Raw genomic sequence first — 14093 nt, 5'->3', positions numbered from 1 at the left:
TATATATATAATCATATATATGTCATCATATAGTTTTTAAAAGTTTTAACGTTCGTGAATCACCTGTCAACTTGGGTGGTCATTTGTCTATATGAAACCTATTTCAATTAATCAAATCTTAACAAGTTTGATTGCTTAACATGTTGGAAACACTTAATCATGTAAATATCAATTTCATTTAATATATATAAACATGAAAAAGTTCGGGTCACTACAAATGGTAACAGAGAAAACTGCGGTCGCACTGCGGTTGACCGTGGTGGCGACCGTGCAACTTATTTTCACAAAACTGCTTTGCAATTCAGTTTGGGTTTTCACGGTTGACTATGCGGTTGACCGTACCTCGACCGTGTGTTTAGCTGAAGTTTTAATTTCATTCTTTAACCTATGTTTGACTTGGTCGTTTGCAAGATAAAGTATGGATTAGTGACCTTGCATGTTTTATGTTAAGATGTCAGTCATCACTTATGCATATGTATATGTCATCATCAAAACATATTCTTTGGTTAATCACACTTTGCTTAATCATACTTAGGTTTATCGTTTAGTGTATTAACCTACATTTAACCAACATTTTGAGAAAGGTTTCATGAATTATAGATGTCGGGAACTAGTTAAACTTTATTTGGTCAAAAATGGTAATAGAGAAAACTGCGGTCGCACTGCGGTTGACCGTGGTGGCGACCGTGCAACTTGTTTTCACAAAACTGCGTTACAATTCAGTTTGGGTTTTCACGGTTGACTATGCGGTCGACCGTACCTCGACCGTGTGTTTAGCTGAAGTTTTAATTTCATTCTTTAACCTATGTTTGACTTGGTCATTTGCAAGATAAAGTATGGATTAGTGACCTTGCGTGTTTTATGTTAAGATGTCAGTAATCACTTATGCATATGTATGTGTCATCATCAAAACATATTCTTTGGTTAATCACACTTTGGTTAATCATACTTAAGTTTATCGTTTAGTGGATTAACCCATATTCAACCAACATTCTCCCCCTTTTTGATGATGACAAACATACAAGTGATGAGGGACATTTTGCTATAAATACACAAGTGTTAACAATCACTTGTATCCATCTTTCTCCCCCTTTTGTAGAAGCAAAAAGGTTAGCTCCCCCTTAGAACAAAACTCCCCCTTAAATTGTACATATTGGAAAAACATATATATTAAAACACAACAAGCACACATTTTATTCAAAGCAATCATGAAACATAGTAATGCATATATGAAAATATGCATGGAGGGTATAACAATTGAAAGCAGCTCTATTAAGCATGGGTGATGATGCATTTGGTTCCTTAGGGAAATGTGAGGTTTAGTGCGTTGAGATTCTTGAACAGAAGCATCAAGCGGCGACCATAAGGATAGGATTGTGAAGGATCTTGTTTAAGATCTTGCATCCTGGAAGCCATTATGTAGGCAAGATTTACTTATATGGACTTGGTTAAGCACCACATGAGTCCAAGTTCAGTCATGAAAACTTTATCATCATCTTCTTTTCTGAAGAAGATGTTGTGACTTATGATCATTTTGCATGTTCCATACTCTAGTCGAATGTCATTGTCAAAAACTCCTTCTTGACAGAGAGTACTTAGTTTTAGTTTTGGATCAATGAAGAGTGAGGTTAGTGCTCTTCTTGGAAGGAGTTATATATGATTCTTCGTATCATAGAACTCAGCTCCTTTTGTGGGCACTCTAAGGATGTTGCCAAATCGTTTAAGTGTCATCACATGGTCTTGATCAAGCAGAGTGAATTTTACCCTTCAGTCAAAGGTAAATTCAAACTTTGAATAGAATTGCTTGACAAGTGAAGGAAATGTGTAGGTTTTAAGTGAAAGAAATGATTCCCATCCAATTTTATCAAACTCAATTTGAAGAGTAGGATAGTCATAGAACACTTCATGTTCTTCTTGGATGTGTCTTGAATCATCATGAGAGTTCTTCTTTTCATCACATGGAAGTTTGTTGTGAACTTTTATCATTTTGAGATTTGAGTGATGTTTAGAGTTTGAGAAGATAAAGGGTTTTGGAGAGCTCGTTGTTTTGAGGTGCAAGAAGTTCTTTGAGAATTCTCAATTTAAAGAATCTGGAGCAAGGATTTCCATCCATTTTGAGTAATTGTTTTGTTCAAGATTTTTAAAGAAGAAGTTAAATTTGATTGCTTTTGGATATTGTTTGTAAGTTAGTGGAATTGATTTGCTATAAGTGTGTATTTAATGAACCTTGAATGAATTGCAGTCAATCTGCGGTCACTGTCACGGTCAGTCGTGCCTGCAACCACATGTTATCTGCAACACATTTTTATTTATTTAGTCTTTCACATTTTTGGGTAAGATTAAGGCATTATAAAGTTCAAATGCATTATGTCTACATCCAACCATAGCATAATTGTCTTACACATTCCTTGCCACAATTATTATTTTTCAAGGAATTCTTAGATTGATTCACTTGAATTTTCATCCTCCGTATCGCTTGTCTTGCAGGTTAACTTTTTTATTACTCCTTTCATCATCTTCACAATCTTTGACTCCTTTTTGAGATTCTTAATTTGTTCCTTGTAGATTTTGTCCATCTTTGTCATTATCTGACACTCTTGAACTTGTTCATTGTCATACCCCTTCCAAATTTTTCCTGAACGAATACAATAACATCTGGTACCATTGCAATGAACAGACCTCTATATGCCATGAACGACTCCATGTAATATGATCAAATGCACAGTGGAAGATTTCTTTCATACCTGAGAATAAACATGCTTTCAAGTGTCAACAAAAAGGTTGGTGAGTTCATTAATTTATCATAAAACAATAAAATTCATTATTTTGATAGACCACAAGATTTAAATGCTGCATGGTACAAATGGGCCCGAATCCTATACCCACCTGTAATGTACATGCGATATTTTTTAAATACAGTATACCTTTCTCGTGTACGAAATCATCTTTCATAAATCTTAGTAACCGTACACATATCTTGTGCACAAAAATAATATACACATAACCTGTGTATAAAATCATTCTCTCGATACATAATATTCACTTCAATTGGTGGCAATTTTCATGTCCACATAATTCAATGGTGGCAATTATCATGTCCACATAATTCAATAATAATCCGCGAAACTTCTGTCTGCATAATAATTCGTTCGAGGAATGTTTTGCTTGTGTCTATCTCGTCAAACATTTATAAAAGCATTTCATGTATTCGCAGTTCAAAATATATTTCAAAAGCATTTAATAAAGCAGTTGTAAAAACAGCGCATGTATTCTCAGTCCCAAAAATGTAAAGAGTAAAAGGGAATCAAATGAACTCACAAAATATATTTTGTAGTAAAAATACATATGACTGAATTGAACAATGCATGATTGACCTCGGATTCACAAACCTATATCAAGTATGAATATTAACACATATAATAATATTCAAATAAATATATAATTTTTTTATTTTAGTAATATACTTGTGATATTAAATGTAATATTTATAGTTACTTAAATATTTCTATTTTATATATTTCATTAGGTTATGATAATAATATATTATATATTATATACTTTGTTAATATATTTAGGATAAATACTTAGTATCCATATTTTTAAATACTCATAATTTTTAATATGACAATATTTTAATAAATTCGAGTTATCTTAAAACGTAAATGAACAAAAAATATTTTATTAGTAAAAGTAGTATACTTATTATGTATATTTTTATATATCTAATGTTTGTATCTAACTTATAATATCTATCTTTTTAGTTTGAGATCATAAAAATATAGTTATATTTTATATACATGATACATTTAAAATTAAAGTTATAGTTAATAATAATAATAATAATAATAATAATAATAATAATAATAATAATAATAATAATAATAATAATAATAATAATTATGATATTAGTAGTAAAATAATAATGATAATGATAAAAATATTGATATTAGTAATAATAATACTTATAATAATAATAATAATAATAATAATAATAATAATAATAATAATAATAATAATAATAATAATAATAATAATAATAATAATAATAATAATAATAATAATAATAATAATAACAATAATAATAATAATATAATTATAATAAAAAAGACTACCTCAATGTATCTAGACTTTGAAAACAATAATTGTCCCTGCTTGGGCTTGAACCCGAGACCCTTCGGTTACACACAAAACTTCTAAACCACTCTACCATCTGTGATCTTTCTGACTTGAGTTATAAACTGATTCCTATAAACCATTAACATAGTCGAACTCTTTGGTCCATCAGCAAATGCTAGACCTCAGCCCAACTGTAAATTTCGTAACCCAATTTAAACAAGCCCACAACTATATATATATATATATATATATATATATATATATATATATATATATATATATATATATATATATATATATATATATATATATATATATATATATATATATATATATATATATATATATATATATATATATATATATATATATATCCATCAACCTAATCAACCAATTCGTGGCCTAAGGAGAAAACACTAGTTTGTTTACAGAAAAATGTGGGTTTGGTTTTTAAGGGAAACGATTAGCAGGCCCCGACAAATTAATTAAACAATTTTTCATCAATGGTTTTTGATTGTATACAGAAGCTTCACTCATCCGATTATCATGCTTAATTCCATCATCAATGACTCATCACTTCATAATATCTCGGTCCACAACCATACTTCTATCACAACTTTTCTTTTACATTTTTAAAATTCATCACGTCCCACATCTTAAATACTTAATCTCTTATTTATTGGTAATCTGCCCTACAGCACCACTAAAACTTTCCAAGGAAAATTATCAAATCCTAACGTGTAAAGTGGGTTGTTTAATTGTCTTTGTCGGACCACCACAAGGAAAAAGGATTACGTAATTTATCCCACTAATACCTCATATTACTCGGTCAAAACAAATACCTTAGGGATCAAGTAGGGTCACATGATAACAATTGGAATTTCTGTAGTTGTAGTTGGTTTTCTTTTGGTGGTTGTGGGGTTTGAATTTTGAAAGTAACGGCAGCCATCATACAATATTCATTTGGTACCTTACATAATCATAACATACCTTTAAGTCAAGTGGGGTGTGAAAGGTTGTGTCTGATTGCAGAAACAACAAACACAATATCCTTTATATCATCATCATATTACCCCAGTACATGTCATCATCATCTAAACTTTGTTGATTTATCATCTTCATACCCACCTCATCATCATCGTAGCATCATTTATTAACATCATTAATCATCTCACTGTATTATCTCTTCGTCACCATCATATACATCACTATCATGTTTATCATTATTCATATCATATTATTTCGAAATCATTACGCACCATCATCATAGATGACTTCAGTTTCATTATGAAATCACAACTTGAGCATTCTAATTAAGTGGTGTTCGGTCCAAAAGGAAAACGAACCAAGGAATTTTATTAGTGGATCCACAAATCAAGGCTTAATTGAAGAAAAGGAGAATGGTGGACCAAGAAAGAAATGAATCGGTTTCTTTAACAATTAAGTAGGGTTGTCCACTATATAATTGTCGACAAAAGAAAAAATTAATAAAGTGTAATACTTGAGTATGATAGATGGGTTTATGGGACTTGGGTACTGGACAAAGCAAGTAAACGAGAAAAAAAAATTAATAATGGTAGTGGTTTTACATATTCAGATATAACCCAACAATAATATACCGACATGGAATCCAAACAGATGGGAGTTGCAGTTATGATGTCGGGTTGTCAATGACAGAAACAGGAAGGCAGTTTGTATGCAGCATCAGCCATAATAGTTTTAAACACGGTGGTTAGTTTATGATTTATAATTTGAAACTGAATAGTGGTGTTCGTTGATGATTAATGGGCAGACGATAAATACTTTTAAAATAGTATTCGGTTCACCTTATTGTGTTCTTAAGTGGTGATCGATTAAAGGTGGTGAGGTTCACGGTGGAGGATGGTGGCGGCCAGAACAGTAGCAGCAGTGATCACGAGTAGCAGTGGTTTAAGTTCTTTGATGATGAGGGTGTTGATGCTAATGTTTGATCGTAAGAAAAGAGACAAGATGGTGAGGTTAATGATATTGTATTTTGTATAGATTATAATCTAGTAGCAGTGCAAGTGAGTGGGTTGTTGGGTTTTCAATCTTCAAATGTAATTGAAGTTGTAATTTATTATTATTAGTGCTCGACATAATTTCACAAGCAGAACAGGAAGCCAGGAAAAAAAAATAAAAGGAAACAGATAGTGATATGTATTATGTATTCAGCTATATCGGTATCTTTATGACTATATTTATTTATATCTTTATCAACATTCTATATAAGGAATCATAATCATAGTCATAATATTATTAATATTACAACATTAATATTTAATATTCATATTCATATTTAATAATAGCAAAACTAGTAATAATAATAATAATAATAATAATAATAATAATAATAATAATAATAATAATAATAATAGAGATAATAATAATATTAATATCATAATTCATAATAATACTAATAAGAATAATGATAATAGCGATTTTAAATAAAATGATAATTTTAGTAATCAATTTAATAATAATACTTTTAATAATCCTAATGATAATTAAATTTATATTTATATTTATAATTTTACTAATAACAATGATACAAATAGTGATACAATAATGTTAATATTAATATTTATCTTTAATCATAATGAAAATAATGTTAATAATATTATTAACTATATTTTAATTTGTAATTACTTTTATAATTTATTAATCGTATCCTACTTACCTATTACATAATATATCAAATCTCTAATATTTATTAATTATAAATGTATATTATTATATTTATAATGTTACTTATATATAGATTTTATTAATATTTATATGTATATATATATATATATATATATATATATATATATATATATATATATATATATATATATATATATATATATATATATATATATATATATATATATATATATAATCATATATGCACATCCAGTTATATAAATATTGTTTGTGAATCATCGAGCATGGTTAAAGGTTAAATGAATATATGAAACAATTCAAAAATTTTGAGACTTAGTTTAACAGACTTTGCTTATCGTATCGAAATTCTACATAAAGATCAAGTTTAAATTTGGTCGGAAATTTTCGGGTCGTCACATTCATCAGCTTCTTCGTCTTCACTGTCAGGTATCTCAGCATTTTCTCTACCGATCCTTACTTCTCCTGACGTCCTTTTTCATTTTCGGGAGGTTACTTCTGAGGTTTTTGGTCCTTTGAATATGGCGAGTGTAGGTTAATGAAAGTTATCACTTGTGACACCCAAATAGTCAAACACTTTATTGAGATGTAGTCCATAGGGTAATGCACGAATGGTTTCCGTATTAGTTCCGTTCATTCTTGATGCCATGAGATATGCCATATTTACTTTGATATCATTTTCTAAGCACCACATCAGAGAAAATTGAGTGGCGTGGACATTTGAGTGATTGCCTGATTTGCAATAGATGTTGTGGATGATGATTTTGTTCCAAGTGTCATACTCAGGACGAAGGTGTTTTCCTTGTACACCAGATTTCTCAATTTCAGTTCTTGGAGCATCATTTTTGCACAGTGTATCGATTAGAGGAGTTTTGTTTGAAATGAAGTCAGGAAGGTTCGAAAGATCATGTTGTCTACTGTAAAACTTTTCTCCCTCAGTGGGAACATCCAACATGATCCTGAAATCCTTGAGTGAATAACGATAATTAACGCCCAGAAGATTGAAGAATACTTCATCATTCACAAAGTTGAATTTTGCGTAAAATTCTCGAATAAGTGAGGGATGGATAGGGCTGTTTAGAGTGACAAAGGATTTTCATTTGAGTTTTTTAATTTGCCTTACAAGTTCAGGCATTTCGGTGTGAGCGACTCTTCTCCCCACGACAATTTTTCTGCCTGTCAGAAATTCAATGTTGTAGGCAATTCTTTCTTTAGGATCAGATGGTGGATCATATGAGTCTTTTCTTTTTGCTACAACAGTCTTGCCTTTTTCTCTAGCCATTTTCTCATTACAATCCATGCTTGAGACGTCATCTTCTTTGAATGGATATTCAACCTCTTCTTCACTTTGACCATCTTGATCCAAAACATTCAAAGAACTCATGAGGAAAAAGTCTTCATTTCCATCCAACCCTTTTACTTGAGAATCACCAACCTTTTTCAAATCCTTCCCAATTCCTTTACCCTTTAAACTTCTAGAGTTTAAATCTTCTTGAGAACATAGTGAATCCCAACATTCTTTAGCACTTTCACATGAAATTATCTTTAACCTTTCTTCACTAGGAAGAATTCCATGAAGTAGTGAAATTGCATCAAATTGTTTCGAAACATCATTGTTTTGAAATGTTGACTTCACTAGCCTTGAACTAGCTTGTGGTACAAAGTCTCATACTTTGATTATTCTCTACAAGTAGTAATCCTTGGATTTGAGATAAGACTAAAATCTTAATTTCAACACATCATTATTCATCTTATCAAAGATTGGTGCTTCTTTCAATAATTCTTCCAAGTATCCCATAGTTTGAGTTGATCCGAGAATCGTTGACTCAAGTTTTTGCACAAAATGAATTTTGACGCTTTCACGATCGTTTGTAGCGCAATGATTTGAGCAACCGCTCTGATACCAATTCTAAGTAACTAGAGGGGGGGGGGGGGTGAATAGTTACTTAATACGTTTTTAACACTTTTTCGATTGATCACCAAATTTGATTTAACTTTGATCAACCAACTCAACTCAAACTTGATGTGTGTAGTGTATATGTTCAAAATGATAAATGAAGTAATGTAAAGAACATAGACACAAGGATTTATAGTGGTTCGGGTGGATGTTAACTAATCCACCTTAATCCACTCCCCGATTACACTAATCGGGATTTGTTGCTTCACTAAGCACTTTTCTCCAAACCCGGTGGAGATTCGATTTACAAGTCTTCAACTTCTTTGGTAGACAATAAACCTAATCTTTCTATCCCTTTGAAAGATCAACTTCAACCTAGATCAACTTGTCTTCACCTTGGACAAGTATTAATCTCCAAATAAGATTAATCAACTTCCTAAGTCCCTTGAAGGAAGTAGATCACTAAGCTAGCCTATGCTTCTACTAATTGAAGTTACAAGACTTATACACTTTGCAATGATGATCCTAACACAATACTAAGACATACATTACATTAAGTAAACTCACAAGATAAATGATTTTGATTAGTAAGTTTACAACAACCCAATTCTATATCTATAAGATCATAGAATCTTCTCTTGCTTGATCACATTTGAGTAGTAATTGATGCACTTGTGATCACTGGAGATAAGCCTTTGAAATATGCAAGAGGGTCAGCTTCAAATGCTCTTAAATGTTTTCCTTTTATAGTGAGATTCAAAAAATAGCCGTTGACACACAGTTGCCTGCATGGTCAACCGTGGTGCGACCGTGCGTGCTCCAGTCCAAATTAGGTATCCGTTGTATAGCCGTTTGACTCAAATTTGAACACCACATTTTGGCACCTTTACTCCTTTTAGCACCTGCAAAAGAAACCAAACATCCTATACAAGTACTATATGCATTAAGTGTGTGAGATTTGGTCTTAATGCATGAAAGTGACTAATCATTCCAAAAGTGGCAAACCCAACATTCTTGGAGAAGTGTCTTGATTGATATATAGGGAAATTCCAGTTTGGTCAAGACTTAGTTAGTCACATTAATGTCTTTGGTTCAATTCTAAAGACTAGTCACTATGTCATTAACTTCGTAGTTTCAATTAATCACAAGTCATGTTCTTTTTTAAGTTTAGTTAGAGATTAATTGAATCTATAAGATAATCATGAAGCAGTAGAGACATCAAAGTTAATTCATAAGCAATCACCCTTAGTTACTTAGACTAGATCAAATAGACAATTGACTATACTTTCATTGTGAATCATTTTACACTTAATCTATTGGTGTAGGTTAGTTACTTGAATCCTAACTAATGAGCACATAACAAACATATTAATCAAGTTGACAAGTTTATGAGTATTAAGCATATTGGTAAGTAGCAAGTAATACTCACATAGCAAGAGATAGTTATTCTAGGATCAATCATATAGATACTTGCACAACTTATAATTCAAGCACTTAATAAGTTTAATGTGCAATATAACACATTACATGATTAATGTGTAAGCTCACATTAATGTCCAACACACGCACAAGGGAAGAGCAATCTCTAGTTGGGACTTGGTGACCATCCTAAATGTATCTAAGTGTGTTTTAGGATTACAAGTCATTACTAGTTAACCTTGAGAGCATTGTTCCTCATTTAGCCTTAATTAATCACTAAGTCATTTCTAAAAACAATCATTGTTCTAGTGACATTGGCTTAAGTGTGTTGGTACTTGATGATCATACTAAGGATATCTAGATCAGAATTAAGATCACAAGTTGTTGATTAACACTTATCTGTTATGCCTAATCTTGGTTAATTTGTCATTAAGATGTCATTAGGCGTAATTAATCACAATTAGTGTTTTTATGACCAAAACTCGGTTGAGTATGAAGAAGGCATCTATTCTAAGCATGTTGAGAAAGGTTTCATGGATTATAGATGTAGGGAACTAGTCAAACTTTATTTGGTCGAAAATGGTAACAGAGAAAACTGCGGTCGCACTGCGGTTGACCGTGGTGGCGACCGTGCAACTTGTTTTCACAAAACTGCGTTGCAATTCAGTTTGGGTTTTCACGGTTGACTATGCGGTCGACCGTACCTAGACCGTGTGTTTAGCTGAAGTTTTAATTTCATTCTTTAACCTATGTTTGACTTGGTCGTTTGCAAGATAAAGTATGGATTAGTGACCTTGCGTGTTTTATGTTAAGATGTCAGTCATCACTTATGCATATGTATGTGTCATCATCAAAACATATTTTTTGGTTAATCATACTTTGGTTAATCATACTTAAGTGTATCGTTTAGTGCATTAACCCACATTCAATTAACAGAAGGGTTTAAGTGATTTCAACCCAAACATAATCTCAATTACTACTCATACTTGACTTGATCTTAGAATACAATGCTTATGTGAGTTTACAAAGTGTAATTTGATTAAGGTTTGGTAGTGATGCTAAACAACTAATAGTTCAACAACTAATGTGATATCAAATTGAGTAAAACGGGGCAATCCAAGCATAGAGAGGATTAGGTAAGTGAACACTCTTTGTTAATTGATTTAGATCTCAATATTTAGTTACTTGTTACTTGTTGCTAGTAATAAATGCTAAGTTTAGATTTGTTTATTTGAACAAGTTTAGTTGATAGTTAAAATCAATAAAAAAACCTCAATCAAACAAACCCTAGGACAATTAATAGTTTTAATTATTCAACTTATACCGCTCTCTTGGGACGAACTTGAAATAAATACTTGCATTAAAGTACTATAATAACCGGGTTTTAAGTGCTCGATAGTTGTGTGCTTATTTGTAGTGTTTGAATCTTGTATAAATTTTGAGGGTAATTGATGTATTGTACAACACGCATCACACTTTCTTGGGGCCGCTTCTGGGTAGCGGCGAGCTAAGTTGGGTATTTGGTTTAAACTTTTAATTGTTTGATCCTTTTGTAAGGATTCGTCCTTACAAAAGTTACTTTTATTGTTTTTATATATTATTGTGTTGGAAAACTATTTGTATTTGCGTTGTTATTGAAGGCTAGGAACTTTGGTGTAGGAAAAGGAGATCCCAAAAGGATCAAGAATTTACACATCCATTTTCCGACCCATAAAAACATGTGCACGGGGTTTATAAGCGTAGAGAAGAACGGGATTTATGGAAGTATTTTGAGGTTTTGCCATTTTGTTTGATTGATATGGGTGGAGGAGAAGAGGATAATCCGATTGGTCATGGTGTGCCAATTAATAAAGAACAAGAAAACGATCCATATGACACTCCAATGTGTAATGCTAGGTTGGTGGGACAAACGATTGTGCCTTCGGCTATTACAAAACCGCCCATCGGGGCCGATAATTGGAAGATCGAGGGTAACTTCTTTACGATGATCAAAGATATGTTATTTCATGGGACAATAGAAGAGAATCCGTTTGAACATCTCCAACAATTTAAGGATATTTGCGATATCTACAAGACTAAGGATGTCACCGATGACGCTTATAAATTGAGAGCATTTCCATTCACTCTTCAAGGTGATGCAAAGGCATGGTTAAGGAATTTACCACCCGATTCAATTAGGACTTTTCAAGATTTGAGCGACATTTTTATTAATCACTTCTTTCACCATCAAAGGCGGAGCAATTAAGGATGGAAATTAATGTATTCACTCAAAGGAGTGACGAGTCCTTGTATGATGCATGAATAAGGTTCAAGAAAATGTAAAGAGCTTGCCCACCCCATAGCTTGAGAAAGAAGGAATATATCAACACATTCTACCGGGGTATTACACCTTTGACTAGACAACATCTTGATTCCCCCGCGGGAGGAGTGTTCATGTACAAGTCACCGAATGCGGCCGAAACTTTGTTAGAAGACATCTCGGTTAATACTTACGAATGGGACCCTTCGCCACAAGATTTGTCAAGGAAAAGTGTAGCTCAAGTGGAGAGTGAAAACGATCAAATCACCCTTGCAAGCTTGAACAATCAATTTCAAATGTATGGGAAAGAGTTGAAAAGGCTACAACAATTGATAGTCGCAATGCAAGTAGGTTATCAAAGGTGTGAAGGACCACATCTCACCAAGAATTGTCCTTAAATCAATCAATGTAACCACATTGACTTGGATGACATTCCCATGAATTCGGATGCTCATGTAAATTACGTGGGTAATCAAAACTATTAAAGGGGAGGGACTTCAAACCAAGGAAACAATTCTTATCAATCGAACCAAAGCTATTACAACCCTAACTAAAAGCAAGTATCATTCAACAATCAAACCAATGCACCACCCGGATTCACCAACTAAAACCGCAACCAAGGATACAACTCCAATTACAACCAAAATTGAGGCAACAACTTTAAATCCCAAAACCAACAACCTTACAACAATCAATATTACAACAAACAACCCAACTCAAATTAGCAAGGAAATCAAAATTATCAAAACCAGGGTTATAGTCAACGACAAATAACCAAGGTTACATCCAACAAAATCAACCAAACAACCAATTTTCCCAACCTTCTAAAAGTCTAGAGGAGATTATGCAAAACTACATTAAGAAGGCGGAAACCACCGAAGCATTTTTGTTAAAGGAGAATGAGTTATTGAAGCAACAACTAAAAAACCAACAAGCCTCATTCCAATACCTAGATAGCACCGTTGGGAGACTTTCAAGCCAAGTTGCCGAAAGACCTCAAGGCACCTTACCATCCAACACCCAAGTTAACCCAAACACTTACAACAATAACTGACAACAAAACCAAAACCAAAACAACAACACCACAAGGGTCATTCCTATTGAAATCACTATCAAACAAAACCCTAACTACCTGAACCGAAATGAAAATGTCAATGCCATAACCACTCGAAGCGGTCTAACCTTGAATGAAGGGATCGAGGATCCAAACCCACAACAATTTATCACCCAAGAACCACTATCTAGCTTTGTTGAAGAGGAAATCAGGGTTAATACGAATAAGGGTAAAGAAAATGTCGACTCAACCGAGGTAAAGGGTAATGATGAAAAGGGTAACGATAAGGATAAAGAACCTTTAAAAGTTACAAGGCCGGTTCCATATCCAAAAGCTTTAACGAAGGACAAGTTGATGGCTCAATACAAAAAGTTCCAAGATATGATGAAAAATGTGTCGGTCAAGTTGCCCATAACCGATGTGCTCAAGTTGATGCCCAACTATGGACGATTCATCAAGGAGTTAATCTCTCAAAAGGGTAAATATCATGAGGAAACATCTTTCTTTATTAAAGAGGAGTGTAATAAGATACTTGCATCAAGGCCAAGGATCCCTAAAAAGTCAGGAGATCCGGGAAAATTTGTTTTCCCATGTAAGTTTGGTGAATCGAAAGTGTTCAATGC

The sequence above is a fragment of the Rutidosis leptorrhynchoides genome, chromosome 3, assembly GCF_046630445.1.
Source record: "Rutidosis leptorrhynchoides isolate AG116_Rl617_1_P2 chromosome 3, CSIRO_AGI_Rlap_v1, whole genome shotgun sequence".
In the NCBI taxonomy this organism is placed as follows: Eukaryota; Viridiplantae; Streptophyta; class Magnoliopsida; order Asterales; family Asteraceae; genus Rutidosis; species Rutidosis leptorrhynchoides.
Note: the sequence above shows the minus strand (reverse complement) of the source record.